The sequence below is a fragment of the Phodopus roborovskii genome, unplaced genomic scaffold, assembly GCF_943737965.1.
Source record: "Phodopus roborovskii unplaced genomic scaffold, PHOROB, whole genome shotgun sequence".
NCBI classification, from domain to species: Eukaryota; Metazoa; Chordata; class Mammalia; order Rodentia; family Cricetidae; genus Phodopus; species Phodopus roborovskii.
In genome coordinates, this window is record NW_026126410.1 from 41,788,276 (window position 1) to 41,805,137 (window position 16,862).

General features: G+C 39.7%; 1 pseudogene; it reads right to left on the reverse strand.

The window, feature by feature from the left end:
- Window positions 1-651: 651 nt before the first annotated feature.
- LOC127220801 (zinc finger protein 58-like) lies at window positions 652-8,759 on the reverse strand (annotated as a pseudogene).
- Window positions 8,760-16,862: the final 8,103 nt, after the last annotated feature.

Here is a 16,862-nt window from a genome sequence, read left to right on the forward strand (position 1 = left end):
AGAGTGTAAGGCCTTGTAGGTCATCCTGTCCTTCTCTTCATAGGTCTAATGGTCAGAACCTACTGTACCAACTGGTGGTATAAGTGTTGAAAAAAAAAAAAAAAAAAAAACAGTCTCTTTCAAATTAGTGAACCTAAGGGGCCAATATAACCCTTCTACAATATGTTAATGTTTTGAATCTTCACTGTTTCCCACCCCCAAATATTTCTAATCATTGGGACTGAAAGTGTTGAGCCTGTCACTGCCTGCCTCTCTGTTATGGAATTGTGGGTTTGGCTTTATGAACCCAATCATGCTCACTTTGGTGTAGAGATCCTTCTGGAATGAGTCTGCTGTCAACCTCTGCAAAGAAATTACTCTCAGTATGACCAGCACTGAGTTCTCTTTCCCTGAGTCTTACACTACAGTGGAAACTCAACAACAACAAAACCTTGGAGGTAGTCACCTAAATAAAATACAGCTCACTGTTGTGGAAATACAAAGCTGAAGAGACTTAAACTATCATAAACATCTGAGAGACATGCTTTGAGAACAAAGCCATGAAGAGAGACCTAAAGAATGATCCCCATAGAACCATGTTTCTAGGCACATGGGAAAGCCTGCCTTTCTGTTGGATATCTGGACCTCAGTTCTGACCCTGACCCCTCATTCCTACACACCTGGGTGCTTGGTGGCTGCTGCTTGTCTCTTCACACCAGAAGGCTCTTGTCTTTGTTCCAGAAATGTCACCAGGTGTGGCTTAGGGACAGCAAGACCTGTTTGTAAAAAAGGAAACAAGATTATTTAGGTGTTCTTCTACTGGGAATTGACACATGCCTTCTAGTGCATGGCTCATAAGTTAAAAGATGATGTAATAAATGACTCCAGACAATCAGTTCTGTAAATGTTTTCTGACAGGATCAGTATACCACACAAAGTAATTTATAGCATCCAAATTCTGAGGTTCACTTAAAGGGAGAAAACATGAAAACTGAATTGTGAAAGGCTTTTCTTATCAAGTTTACTCAAGTGTTTAATGCCACTGAATTTCTAGCAGCCCCACTAGAGAGAAGGAAACATACATCCAACGCAGAAAGATTAAACACAAAGAGAAAAACAGTGAAGTGATTCTTCTTTTTAATAATTTAATTTTATTCTTTAAGTGTATTGGTGCTTTGCCTGCATGATGTCTGTGTGAGGGTGTCAGACCTTGAAATTACAGTTATAACCTGTCATGCGGGGTGTGAGAATTGAACTCCAGTCCTCTAGAACACCAATGCTCTTAGCCACTGAGCTATCTCTCAAGGGCCAAAATGTTTCTTAGTACAGAACTCTTCCTAATTTTTTTTGAAAATAAAGGACATGAAACTGGCTGTTGAAATGTTCCCATGAGAAACAGTACAAAGTGAGGAAGCCACATGCTGATGCTGAAATAAGAATTCACTGTGGATGAGATCCTCACCCAGGAAATCAAGGTGGCTGTAATTCTCCAACATCACATCCCTGTACAGACTCCACTGAGCAGGCTTCAAGCATTCCCTCTCTTCCGGAGAGAACTCAATGGCCACATCCCAGAAGGACAGCATTTCCTGAAATATAAATCAATAAATGATAATGCACTTTAATTAAAACCATTAATAATATAAATATCAAGATGCATTGGGCTGGATAGTTTTCCTGTCAACTTGAGACTAGCTAGGGTCATTTGAGAACAAAGAAATATCATTGAGAAGATGCCACCATAAGTCTCTGTGTAGGGAAGCCTATGGCATCTTCTTAACTAGTGTTTGACATGAGACAGCATAGCCCAATTATGCATGGTGCCAATCCTGGAAAAGCAGTTCTATGTGGTATAGGAAAGCAGGCTGTGCAAGTCAGTAATCAGTGTACTTCTGTAGCCTCTACTCCAGCTCTTGGCAAACAACTGTCTGATCTCCACAATTTAATATGTGACTGATAGAAGTTGAAATTACACACAGAATGGGTTAACAGAATGAAACACAGTAGATCTTAAATCACCAAAGTGCTGATTGAATCGATCTGTCATGGTGCTCACTGTAAAAAACATTCCATGAGCAACTGAATGCATTTATCACATCCACGAAGTATGTTCAAGTGTTTTCTGACACAGACTCGAGTAGCCTAAGACTTGAATTTGCTATGACGCAGGGGAGGACCTGGGGGAGTGGGGTCCTGTCTCCCCCTCACAAATGCAAAGATAACAGGGCTGTGCAATAAAGTGGACTGGAGTTTCTTTTCTGTCATAGGTCTGTCTACTTTAAATCACAGAAACACACGCAGGTCTGTGGGTTCTCCTCAGCCTGCTAACCTGACACAAAAGCCTTCCTAGTCCCCACTTTGCTTTGTAGGTCTTTCCCTCAATGTCTGCTGTACCTGCGTTCTCTCACCCCTAGTCAAAGCTTTTCTGTAGCAGCTGAGTCTGGCAGACCTGTCCCTGTTGCAGAACTTCCCACCAGAGAACAGTTGAGTCGCTGGTTTGTCCTCTCTTAATTCTTTAGCTGGCAGAGAAAACGAACACAATCAAGACCTCAAGACCCTTACACCAAGCAGGACAGAATACAGGAGGGGTCAGAAACCCCGCTTGCTCTAAGATCCTGAGAAATCTGACAGCTTCCACTTGAGAATGGCTCAGCTAGTGAGGCATGCTTCCCCACCAAAGCTGCTCAGTGAGCTCCCAGCTCCACTGCAGCAGCAGGCAGTCAGCTGACCATCATTAGCTTGTAGTCCTGGACCTTGAGCTATCATCTACTCCGCGCTCCCAGACAGCTCTCCTGTCCCAGAAGCCCAAGACGGACTCGGGCTGCACGTCCTAAGGAAACCATCACTCAGGTCGCAGTCCCTATAGCCCTCTCCTCAGCCCTGACCTGCAAACTCCCGCGTCCCAGCAGGTTCAGCACTGCACCTCCAAGGCAGCTTCTCCGCCCTCCCCACCCCGCCCAGGTCCGCTCTCTCCAAGACAGACCCGCACCGGGCACAGAGTCTCAGGCTGCGCTGCACCCTGCACCAACCTCCAAGTCAGAGACGCAGCAGGAGATCCAGCAGGGCAGAACTTGCGCCCAACTTTGAGGAAGACGCACGTGTAAAACCTAAATCCGGAAAAGGCTTTCCTGGACGTCTCTATGTGACGTCACAGTCGGATGGACTACATTTCCCAGAAGTCTGCTGGAATGACCTACTGTGCAATGCTGCTTACTCTTCCTGTGTTTGTATCTGGCTTCCCGCAGTGCAGGATGGGAGGAAGACGCAGCGTCCGCTTGAGCAGTGTTACCTGGAATGTCTGATTAAAACAAGTTTGTGTTGTGCTTTGTTTTGTTTTTAAACAGGAGCACCTGTTTCACTTTTAAAGTCGATATTTCAGAGAGCAGTCCCTCGTTAGCTTTTGAGGTCCCTCTTCCCCAAACATTGGGGTTAAAAAAAGAAAAAGCCATCCAGGTAATTGTTGGTTGGAAAAGATCTAAAGAAAACATCAGGTGTGTCATAGAAAACATCTGTCGAATTAACTGGCCGTTAGAAATTTAAAAAGAAGCTGAAAGCTATCTGGAGAAACATTCTCACAAGGCAAAGCACAATTATTTTTGTTCCGTATATAGTAGGCATGCATCATAGTGTCGCTTCATCACAGTTGAAACATATTTTTCCCGGTGCTTTAGTCTTAGGAAACAGGAACTTAATTCTTGTAATGTATGGTGAGTTAATAACAATGTATAAAAGTCTGGTTTCTTACCAACCATGTAGCCACTGTTTTCGTTGGTTTCAAATAGCCATGGGGATTCATTGTGGTGTTCACCTCCAGATACACAACTCAAGAAGTCTGAATGTGAGTCAAGACTTACACATAATTATCAGGCTCCCAGGTCATTTCTGGTCTTTTAATATTAGTACACTATTAAAACTCACAATGGCTCTGTTGTGCTTTAAAATAATGAAGCAATAGTGTGTGAGATAGATTTTGTATAGTGTGATGATTTGTCTTTGCCAGGGCACCTTCTGATTGATGTAATAGAGCTGAATGGCCAACAGCTAGGTAGGAGAGGACAGGTGGGATTTCCAGAGAGAGGGCAGAAGAGATGGATCCAGAGGCATCAGCAAGACAAGGGCCAAGTCAGGCATACAGAACAATGGGGATGTTTTTAAAAAGCCATGTGGCAGAACCTACATTAATAATGACAGGCTAATTCATAAGAGCTAGTTGGGGGGACAAGCCAAAGCTAAAGACCAAACTTTGATCATGAATAAGATGTTACCCTGTCATTTGTCAGCTCACAGTCCAGATAACCATCCAGACAAGTAAGTAAAACTGTACAGTACACTGATGTGGGGGAGAAGAAATATTATTATTATTATTATTATTATTATTATTATTATTATTATTATATTTATTATGTATACAGTGTTCTGTCTGCATGTTTGCCTGCAGGCCAGTAGGTGGCACCAGCTCTCATTACCATGTGGTTGCTGGGAATTGAACTCAGGACCTCTGGATGAGCAGCCAGTGCTCTTAATCTCTGAGCCATCTCGCCAGCCCAAAAAGTATCTTTTTACAATGATTTTGAAACCAGCCCTGGTGAGCCTGAATGTGCTTCTAAATAATCACAGGCTTCTGAAAAATGGACCTGATCCAAACCTGGATGGGAATAATTAGAGACCTTGCCTATAAAGAAAAAGGAAAAAGCAAAGAAAAAACCAAAACAACACAGAGGAAGAAAATAGAAACAATAGCAACAACAACAAACAAGAAAAAAATTAAAATAAATCAACTATGTAAACAAAACATTCATGGCAAAGCAGTTTGAATTTACTTTAGGCTTTGTCTTAATATGCAATCCTGCATATTAATAATCCCATGTTTCTCTAACTCATACTCTTCATGTTCCAGACATGGACCCAACTCCACAGTTGGTAAAAACAAATTTGCTGTGAACACTGGAATCTCTACAGGATAGGAGGTACTTGCAAAGAACTCCAAATCCGTCTCAGGATTTATCACCTGTCCTTAATTCCCTTGAAACTCTCATCTGTTAATCTATGTAAGAAATTTAGATTTTGGAAGGCTGTATTAGAATTTTAACCTTGCCCCTCCAATCCCCCCCACAAACCCAGGTGTGTATTTGGCATTAGGTGTGCTATGAGCTCTTGCTTGTATTCCGTGCTCCCCTCCAAAGTGGAAGGACATGGAACAAACAGGTGTATGTAATGACAGCTCAGCCATTATCCATTGTTGGAACTCCTTCTGCAGAGCTTCTTATACACCAAGGACAGATATTACAGGAACATGGATAACTCCACCGGGAAAAACAACAGTAACTATGCCACAGCCTAGATCTCACATTCTGAGCAAAGTTATGACATGGTAAAGGTTTCATGGAACATTGGCAGTTATAGAAGAAAAAGACTCACACCACTTGAACAAATTGTTGGAGGTTATAGCAACGAGAAGTCTTTATTCTCTGACGACACTCTTAGCATTTGTGCTGTTGTGAGATGTTCCTGTTGACATTGCAAAATAATTAACTTCATATTCTCCACTATGGATTCACTTGATTGGAGAATATCTGAATTGTTAACAAAGATTTTTACCACAGTTCACACACTCATGGAGTTTGTAGTCAGAATGAATCACTTGATGTGTTTCAAGGGTTGAAGAGGTAAATTTTTTAAGAGTTGGATTTCCCTCCCATATGAACTATATCATGTTTTCAATACAAATATAAACAGCCTTTAACCATTCAACACCTTTCTGCAGATTGTCTATAGAATGAATTTTTGTTGCTATTTATGTCATTCAAGGTCCTTGAAAAAAAATCACACTATTCACATTCATAGGGTTTCTTTCCAGTATGAACTCTCTTGTCTCCTAAGAGACTTGTATGGTTTCTCTCCAGTATGAACTGTTTGGTGTTCCTGAAGATCCCTAGAATAGGAAAACCGTTTGTCACATTGTACACAAATATAAAGATTGTTTTCAGAATGGATTTTTTGATGTTGTCTAAGCAGTAAAAATGAATAAAATCATCTACCACACTCTGCACTTGCAGGGAGTGTCTTCACAGTAAATTCTTTGATGTCGAAGGGATGAAGATAAGTAAAAACATTTGCCACACTCCTCACACTTGCATGATTTCTCTCCCATATGAATTATTTGAGGTTTCTGAAGAGTCCTTGAAGAGAAAAACCTTTTTTTCTACATTCTACATACTTTACACTTGTAGCTATTGTCTTCAGAATGTATTGTTTGATGTTGTTTAAGAGGTGAAGATGAAGAAAAACATCGGCCACACTCTTCACACTTGTAGGGATTCTCTCTAGTATGAATTGTCTTGTGTCTCCTAAGAGATGAGTGATAATGAAAGGCTTTGTCACATTCTTCACATTTGTATGATTTCTCCCCAGCGTGAATTGTCTGACATTCCAGAAGTAGTGCAAAAACAAAAATCTTTTGCCATACTTTGCACACTTGCAGGGATTGTCTTCAGAATGGATGGCTTGAAGGATGAAGGAGGAAAAACACTTGCCACATTCTTCACACTTGTATGTTTTTTCATTAGTATGATCTTTCTGGATTATCAAAAGTGATGAGCACGTACTGAAGGCCTTATGACATTCTTTACATGTGTAGGATTTCTCTCCAGTGTGAAGTCTCTGGTGTATGGAAAGTGTTTAATAAGAACTAAGGTCCTTAAGATATTCTTCATAGTTGTAAGTTTTCTCCAATGTATGAAATGTATGACTTCTCTGGCATTGAATACATAGTGAGTTACAATCAATGACCTTGTTGTAACAAAAGCTAGGAAATATTCTTCATACTTACAATGCCTAGATTTTTTTTAAATGTCTGTCATGGAAAAAATGTTTATTTTGAAATTATTTTAATTTGTTTTAATTTAGAAATAGAGGGAGGAGGAAGGGAAGAAAGAAACCCACAAAGTATCCAGGTAACAAAAAAACCACAAAGTATTCAGCAACTTTTTACTTCATGAGCTTTTCACACCCTCATTTGCTCACTAGTTCCCATGAAGAGAGAGCAATCAGCCACCCACAATAATGTTATTAATAGGAATATGGATCAGTTTCACAAAGAAGCCAGTGAATCCCATGATAGCAAATCCTATGGCTGTGGCCATGGCAATCTTCTGGAATTCTTTTCTATCGGGTTTGGTGCATCTTTTAACCAGCCGAATTGAGTCCTTGACGAACTGCCGACTTGGCTCAACAAACTGCATTACCTGGTCCATGACTGGTTGCGTGATGTCGGTTTGAGAAGATAGAACCAATGCCTAGAATTTTAAAGGAAATATTTACTCATAAATATTAAAGCACAAATGAGAAAGTATATTTCAAGATGTATAGGCACTGAGCATCAATGATAAAATATAACACGGAGAAATAATCTATACTTCTACTAGAGAAAGGGCATAAACACAGAATAGCACATTGTTCAAAGTTTAATAGCTAAGTAAGTTGTAAGGGCATTTTACTGACAGAATCAACACATCAAAAAATAGAGATGTAATATGGCCATATACCCATGAAATTATAAATTAGCCAAGCTTACTTTAATGTGATAGTATAAATTTGGGCCATCATCAAAATAGAAAATATTTATCCTACACAGAGTTTTATTTTGGAAGGTACAAAAGATAGGCCACAGAAGAAGTAGATGCTCCACTTAGACCATCATAAACGTCTGAGAGACATGCTTTGGCAACAAGAGAGACCTAAAGAATGATATCTATAGAGTCATGTTTCTAGGCACATGGGAAAGCCTACCTTTCTGTTGAATATTTGGTTCTCAACTTTGACCCTGACCCCTCATTCCTACACACCTGTGTGCACGGTGGCTGCTACTTGTCTCCTCACACCTGAAGGCTCTTGTCTTTGTTCCAGAAATGTAACCAGGTGTGGCTTAGGGACAGCAAGACCTGTTTGTAAAAAAGGGAACAGGATTGTTTGGTTGTTCTTCTACTGGGAATTGACATGTCCCTTTCAGTGAATGGCTCATAAGGTAAAAGATGATGTAATAAATGACTCAAACAATTAGTTTTGTAGATGTTTTCTGACAGATTACTACAATACATAAAGGAATTTATAACATCCAGATTCTGAGGTTCATTTAAAAGGAGAAACTGAATGTGAAAAACTTTAACAAGTATACTCTATGTCTCATGCCACTGAATTCCTAACAGTCCCACAAGCGAAGGAAACATATATCCAACACAGAAAGTTTAAAAACAAAAAGAGAAAAGCAGTGAAATGATTCTTTTTTTTAATGATTTAACATTATTTTCTATGTACATCGGTGCTTTGCTTGCACATATGTCTGTGTGAGAGTGTCAGATCTTGAAATTACAGACAGTTGTGAGCTGTCGTGTAGGTACTGGAAATTGAACTCCTGCCCTTTAGGAGAGTAATCAGTGCTCTTAAGCACTGAGCCATCTCTCCAACCCTGACATGAGTCTTAATAGAGCAATCTCCCTAATTTGTCTGAAAATGAAGCATATAAAACTCGCTGTTGAAATGTTCCCATGAGATACAGTACAAAGTGAGGAAGCCACATGTTGATGGTGAAATAAGAATTCACTGTGGATGAGATCCTCACCCAGGAAATCAAGGTGGCTGTAATTCTCCAATATCACATCCCTGTACCGATTCCACTGAGCACATCCCAGGCATTCCCTTTCTTCCGGAGAGAACTCAATGGCCACGTCCTGAAAGGACAGCTTTTTTTTTTTTTTCAAACAAAGATCATTTTTTGATAACATACTTTAATTTAAACCATTAATAATATAAATACCAAGATGCATTAAGCTAGATAGTTCTCATGTCAACTTGTGACTGGCTAGTATTATTTGTGAAGAAAAAACATAGAGGAAATGCCTCCCTAAGATGGTCCTGTAGGAGCAGAAAGTTGGTAGCACACACCTTTAATTCCAGCACTCAGGAGGAAGAGGTAGGCGGATTTCTGTGAGTTGGAGGCCAGCCTGGTCTACAGAGGTAGTTCCAGGACAGCCTCCAAAGCCACAGAGAAAACCTATCTCAACAAAACAAAACAAAACAAACAAGGGGGGGGGAGTGTCCTGTAGGGAAGCCTATGGCATTTTCTTAATCATTGATATGAGATAGCACAACACATTTTGGGTGGTGCCCACCCTGGGCAGGCACTCCTATATGGTACAGAAAGCCATTTGGGTACATAAGTAAGCAGCATCCTTCTGTGGCCTCTGCTCCAGCTCTCACCTCAGATTATAGCCTTGACTTCCCTCAGTGATGGACAGTTATCTGAAGTTGAAGTCTGCAATAAACCCCTACTTCTCCAAACTGTCTTTCTTCAAGGTCTATATCACAGCAGTAGAAACCCTGATACAGGCATTGTGCAACTTGAACACAAATCTAGATTTTTTTCCTTGCAGGAAAGAGAGATAGAAATGTTTCTTACATTGGTGACTAATAGTCCTTAGACATGTTCACAATGGTCACATGATCTCACACTGTACCCATCTTCAAGGAAAGACAGATAAAAGATTCTATAAGCCCAGAGGGACACGATCCATTTATGACAGGTGAAATGTAAAATGAATGCATCCACAGAACATGCATTTAGTGCCATGTCCTCCTGTACACCACACATACATACATCCCTCACAGGAGAAAGTCATGGTGTGTGTGTGGGGAATTTCCCAACAGTTAATGTGCATAGTCAGGAATGTCAGGTGAAATGGAAATAGAGTCTGATGCAGCTGGTCAGGCTGTCATCTGGATTTCAGGATTTCTGCAGAGTTCAGTAATGATGCAAATGATAGTGACAAGGGACATGAGAAGTAGCAGGTGAGGGGAAGAACACACAGACTAAATATCACTTAAGTATCTGATCATGCTATAGAATAGGCAAGTATCGGAATAACAACACTTTGAGAATTTAAAAAAGAATATGCATTATTAGATCTTTTTGATAATGACTATGGAGGACACTGTGGCAGACACTTTTAGAACTAGAGTTGACCATATAAAGAAAATCTGTGCTGCCCAGCTTATTCCTGGCATGTGTTTGACCCCTGTTCAACCCTTTTGCAATGTCTCTCCATGGCCTCTGACATAATCATATAGATTGATAGACAGCAGCTGAATGTCATCATCAGCACACCCCCTCCAGAGCTTTCCTGAGAGGACATGTCTAACACAGCAAGGTTCATGAATAAGTTGTACACACAAGTGTCTCCTTGTCACACTGACATTAGAATACAATGACAGAAGGCAGGGAGGAGAAACACAGAACTGCTCAACAGGGGTAACTGCACTCCACTGGTGGAAGAACAGGAATCCAACATCAGCAGTTTGCTTTACTGGTTGGATAGGGTGGTGTTCGGGGTAAAGGAAGTGGAGGGTGTGGTTCTGTCCTGACTAACTGTAAGATGCATCTACAAATGCAAAGAATGTGGCAAAGGCTTCACTTGTACTACAAGCCTTACTCAACATGAAAGAATTCATACTGGGGATAAACCCTACAAAGGTGAGGACTGTGGCAAAGCCTTTAACTTTTCTTCAAATCTTAAACATCATTGCAGTGTCCATAGTGGAGAGAAGCCCTACAAATGTGAACAACATGGCAACACCTTTAAAAATTGTACAGGCTTTACTAGACACAACAGAATTCATGCTAGAGAAAATCCAGATTAATGCAAACACTGTTGCAAAGCCTTCTATGATGTTCACCTATATTTTAATACAATAAGAATTGCAAGGAATTTACTAACAGTTCAACTCTTTTTCAACACCATAAATTTAGTATTGGAGAGATTTTGTTAAAGGCAAAGAAGGGATTTCCACTGTTGAATTGTTATGTTATACACACCATCAAAATATTATATATGAGAGAAATCCTACAAATGTAAATAACATGGAAAAGAAATCCTTTATTCTTTACAATATAATCAACAGAAATACTGTTTAGAAACTCTCCCAATACAATGTGGCTAAACCTTTAAAGTAAGGGCAGATCTTCATTAACTGTGAGTGAATTCCTCAGACACTGTACACATGTACACTGGAAGATCATTTTCAAATATACAAACATGAAAGAGAAAATTTGTTACACTATTAATCACTGTGTAAATGGTGTAGAAGTCATCACCCAATCACTTACATCTAAAGACATATATGGATGTTATGGGAGACAAATCCTATGAATTGTATTGGCTGTGCTGTTTAGTTTGTGTTAGCACAAACTAGATATACCCAGGAAGAAGGAACATGAATGGAAGAATTGTCTACCCACCTGTGGGCATGATTGATGTGGGAGGGCCTGTCTCACTGTTGGTGGTGTCACCTCTGAGAAGTTGATTCCTGGACTGTATAAGAATGCAACATGAGGGGCTGGAGAGATGACCCAGTGGTTATCATCACTTTGTTCTTGCAGAGGACCCAAGTTCAGTTCCCAACACCTACATGGTAGCTCCCAAACATTCATAACTCCAGTTCCAGGGCATCCACCATCTTTTTCTGATCACCACAGGCTCGAAAAAATGCACTGGATGCACATAATACATGCAGGCAAAACACTCAAACATAAATTAAATAAATATTAAAAAATAATTTAAGAAAAGAAGAAGGGAGGGAGGGAGGGAGGAAGGAAGGAAGGCAGGAAGGAAGCTCAGAGTAGGCCATGGGAAAGCCAGTAAACAGTGCTCTTCTATGTTCCCTGGTCCAGGTCCTACCTCAATTTCTTCTTGGAGATCTTGCCTTGACTTCCCTTGGTGAAGTCTTCCCCAAGTTGCTTTTGGTCAGTGTTTTATCACAGCAACATAAAGCAAACCAGAACAAATTGGGATCATGAGATACTCCTGTGATGGATTTAGGCAAGTTTATGGAAAAGATTACATAATTCCAGGGAGGATTATGGAAACATTTTGAGCTTTGATATGCAAATACCATTAAATACTCAGAGTTTACTGAGATGTAAAAGGAGTTTAGGAAATAGGACTGTTGAGAGAGATGCAGACAGTGGAAATCTAGCTTGTAAAGTTCCAGAGGGAAGCAAGGAGCATAAATGGACTTGAATTGGGTCTTCAATTTAAATGTGATTAGTTCTGTTTTCCCACTGATTATCAGGGCTTTCTGTGTGATTTACTTATGGATCTGTGATTTCTGTTCAGCTGGGGCTGAAGAAACAAAGGGACCAGAACCACTGAAGTAAAATCTTTGGTTATTAAGACAATTAATGCTCATTTTCTGGGGTTGCAAAAACAGGTGTGATTTGTAAGAGACCAGCATTGAGGTAAAATCTTCTGCAAAGTTATTGTCTCAGTATCAGCTTCTAGGGCCTGTAGTTCAGATGGGCCCAAGGCTGTGTCTCAAGCTGCCATCTGAGCTTGATAATGTGTAAAAGTCTTTCATGTGGTACCAATTGTGCTGGCTAGAAAGCTGCAGGATGTGAAGGGTCAGAGAAAGCAGCTGGCTCTTGGCACTGTGTGGGGCCATAGTGAAGAGGATGTCAGAGAGGGTGCGGCCTCAGTTGTAGTGGAAACCCCAGGATTGAAGGTGTCCTATAGAAAAACCAAGGCTTGGTGACATGTGGCATGGTTGCAGATCCTGAAGAAGCCAGCAAAGTTCATTGCTGAAGGTGCCAGCCCAGTTTCATTGGAGAATCCAGAACTGAAGATGCGAACACTGTGGGATGACTATCAATGCCACCCATACATATAGAGTGGAGAAGGACTGAGCCTTCAGGACAAGCTGTGTTTCCAGATGCCATCTCAGGGCAGATGGGGCTATATCTATATCCTTTCAAACCCAGGTAATCATGAGCAAATCCCAGACATTGAACGCTGAATATTTACACTGTTGGGTCTGGGTTTTTCTCTGGTTTCATTGTAATTGTATCCTGATTCTTCCCTCTTGGAATGAGAAGACATGAATTTATTTTGAATATTATTTGTTGAAAAATTTAAGAACTTGTCCCTTACAGCTCTCTTCCTCCCCACCCAGCTGTAGAACTTCCGTGCTCTCAAGGTTGAGCAAACAAGGTTGTTCTTAGTGCCCAGTGCGCAGTGCCTGTATCTTGACCCCAGGTGTGTGGGTGGTGCATGATCTCCGCCTGTACGTAGCCCATACCCCTAGCTTGGGTATATAACCCATTACTCTGTGTAATAAAGAGCTTCTTCTTCACTTCTTGTGGTGGTCTGTTAAGTGCTTCAATCCCAACACCCTCTGCCAGCTCCGTACTCTGGTTGCGCCGGTGTGGCAAATGGAGGTCCCACCAAGATTTGGAAAGTGAGGAATCATGGATGGGGTCGCTGTAGCCCAGCAGGAGTGCATTGGGGTAAACAAGGTACGTACAACAATATGGGAATTGTTTCAAGTAAGAATGAAATGAAAGAACAAATAAGAAAGCTTTTAAAACAACAAGGAACAGAAGTTAAAGCTGCAGACACCATAGAGAAAGTTAGTCCTTGGTTTCTGACTGGGAGAGGACTTAATGTTCCTGATTGGGAACAAGTGAAATCAGACCTTCAGAAGAAGCTACATAAAGAGGGTCTTGACAGCATTCTGATAGCCACCTTCTCTTTGTGGAGGTTAGTCAAAGATGCCTTACTAACAGACACGGTTAAAGTGAAAAAACAATTCATGTGAAATTTAGTGATTTTTGTTAAATAACAGTATTTCTTAATGCATTATGAGTATTGTGTTTGGAATAACATTCTGTCACAGACATTAAAATGGTGTATGTAGGGAAGGTTTGGTAGCTCACTCTCATGAGCAACTTGACACTCCTCATATCTACAGTAACTGGTGGTTTTTGTCAATCTATTGGTGCCAATTCTGTCTCATATTGCTGGTACATGTCGTTTAATATATCACTTGCTTTATCTCATTCCATGAAGTAGCACTTATTTGACTGGCTAAATGCTTAAATAGTGACTTAATATTGCATGTTTTTTTAGAAATTGCTTTGAAAATATGTCAAAATGGACATACTATTCACTCCATGTTACATCTCATCATTTTCTTAATAGATTAAGTGCCTTTTCCACTTTCTACCCATATTCCTCCTCATTATTTGGTAGGATACATCTTAATATTTAATGAGTTTATGAAAACTACGTGAAAACTGGTAAAGCTTCAGAAATTTTTAGGAATGCCACAGAAGCAAAACATGTTCCATTAAACATTTCTAGAATCTCATGTGAGGTCAAGAGTCTTGCTTTTTTGAAAAGGGAAAGCATGTGATGAAGAAATCGTGTGAGCCCTCTGTGTTGGGTGAAGACAGCTGTATTGTGGCTGCAGACATGACTGAATTTACAGAAAGATTGTTCCATTTCCTGTTCATCTCATTGCTGTTTGACTGCTCCTTTCAATTTACCACTATATGTGCAAAACAGACATTGTCTTTTATTACCAGTACTGTTTTCTCGTTTTCTGATTTAGTTTTGTTTTTGTTTTAAGCAGGGTGTTGTCTTAGAGTTTTTTTAAAAATAGCTGTGAAGAGATGCCATGACCAGGACAACTCTTAAAAAGAAAGCATATAACTGGGGGTGGCTTCCTTACAGTTTCAGAGATTCAGTCCATTATGATCAGGAAGTAAACATGGCAACATGCAGGCAGACATGATGCCAGAGCTGAGAACCCTACATGTTGTAGGCAACATGAGGTCAATTAACTGTCACTGAGGGAAGCTTGAGCAAAAGAGACCTCAACGCCTGTCCCCCCAGTGACACACTTCCTCCAATAAGGCCACACCTCCTCATAGTGCCACTCCCTTCAAATCACCATAGTCTTAGACACCAAACTTGCTATGTAATTAAGGATGGCCTTGGACTTTTGATTTCCCCGTCTCCCATACCCACATGCTGGGAATTTGGGCATGTAAAACACATTTGCTTTTCTGCTATGCCAGAGCTTAATATCAGGGCTTTAGCATCGTAAGCAAGTATTATCAGCTGATCACCATTGCCACTCCACTTCGAGGAGATGGAATTCCAAAGCACCTGTAGTCTGAATTCCCCTGACTACTCAGACCAGAAACACTTTTTCACAAACTAATTGTCTTTTTTGTTTGTTTGTTTGTTTCTCATTTTGAGAATTGTCTTTTCAAAACATTTGTGTAGATTTTGGAATCCACAATTTCCTTTTTTGTTCCTTTTTACCCCTCATTCTCTATATCTCTTGGATATTAACCTTCTGTCTGAGATCGTTGGCAAGAATTGTTCCCATTCTTTCTTCATCTATTATTCATTCTAGTGTTTTCTTTGCTGAGCAGAAGCTTCTTGATATCATGCAGTCCCATTTGTCAATCCCTGTGATTGTTTCCTGTGCTATTGTAGTTCACGTTAACCTATGCCTGTGACTTCTTAGCAGTCTTGTTCCAACAATTTCAAAATCTCAGGCCTTCCATTAAAATCTTTCTTCCCCTGCTGAATTGATTTTTTTCAGCAGCATGAGAGATGCAGATCTTGTTCCATTCTCTCCTATGTGAAATACAGGTTTCCCAGAATTGTTTCTTAAAGAGGTATTCTTTTCTACAGTGCATGTTTGATAGCTTTGCCTTTTATTTAATTGATCTGTATGTCTAATTTTGAGATAGCACCATATAGTCTTTGCTACTATGATTCTATAATATAAAGTGAGATCAGGAATTGTGTTACTATAAACAATGCTCTTTCTACTCAGTATTGCTTTAGCTATTCAGAGACCTGTGTGGTTCCTTGACTTTTAAGGTTGCTTTTCTATTTCTGTGGAGAATGCCATTGAAATTCTGAGGGAGATTACATTGACTCTGTTCATCATATAAATTAATGTAGGTATTTTCATAAGAGGAATCTGTCTATCCATTTGCAAAGAAAGATTTTCTGTCTTCTGGAATCTTTCTTTACTGTATTGAAGTCAACTTCTTTAATACCTAAACATCTTCATCACAGAAGACTTTTCACATCCTTGATTAGGTTTATTCTTAGGGGGAGGGGCTCTAGCTCTTAGGCTATTGTGAGTTTAGTTTTTCACCCATGATTATATGTTCAATATGGGTAAATGGCAAAGCTACTGTACTTTCTGTTGATTGTATATTCTGATACTTTGCTAAAAATGTTTATTAGAACTAAGAGTTTTTGTGGGGGTCTTTAGAATCATTTAAGTAGATCTTGTCATCTGCAAATAGGTACATGTTGACTTCTCTCTTTAGTATGTATGTTCCTTCCTTTCCTCCTTTTATTTCTCTAGCACTAAGAGTTTGATTACTCCAAGAGTAAAGACAATGGGTATAATATTTTCAATTATGAACTTTAGAGAAACATTTTTCCCTCCTTACTGTAATATTGACTATCCAGCTTTTATTATATTGAAATGAATTCTTTCTATTGTTTCTTGAGAACTATTGAACTTTGTCAAGAAATGTTCTTCCTTGGTATGGTCATGTGACTTCTGTCTTTATTTTGTATAGTGAGTTACATGTATTTAGTTTGCATATTTTGATCCAATCTTGCATTTGTCAAGTGAAAACAACTTGTTCATGGTGTATGAGCTTATTTGTGTGCTCTTGAATTTGATTTGCATAAATCTTTTTTGAAAATTTTGAATCTTAATTAGAAAAAAAAAGCTGTATAGTTTTATTTCTCTCCTGGAGTCTTAATCCATTTTAGTTTCAAAGTAATCTTGGTTTCTTTATCAAGTTTGCTAGTACTCAACTCTTTTATAAAACTGTTGGAAGGACATTTCATAGAATCTGGGAGTAAAATCTTCTAATCTGGAACTGGGATTCTCTTCCTTGGGAAACACTATCTTTCTCAACTTTATTTACTGTTTTTGATCTGTTTAAGTAGGTTCTGTTTTCTTGACTAAAGAAGGCCAAGTGCTAGGTTTGAACCACTCTCTAAATT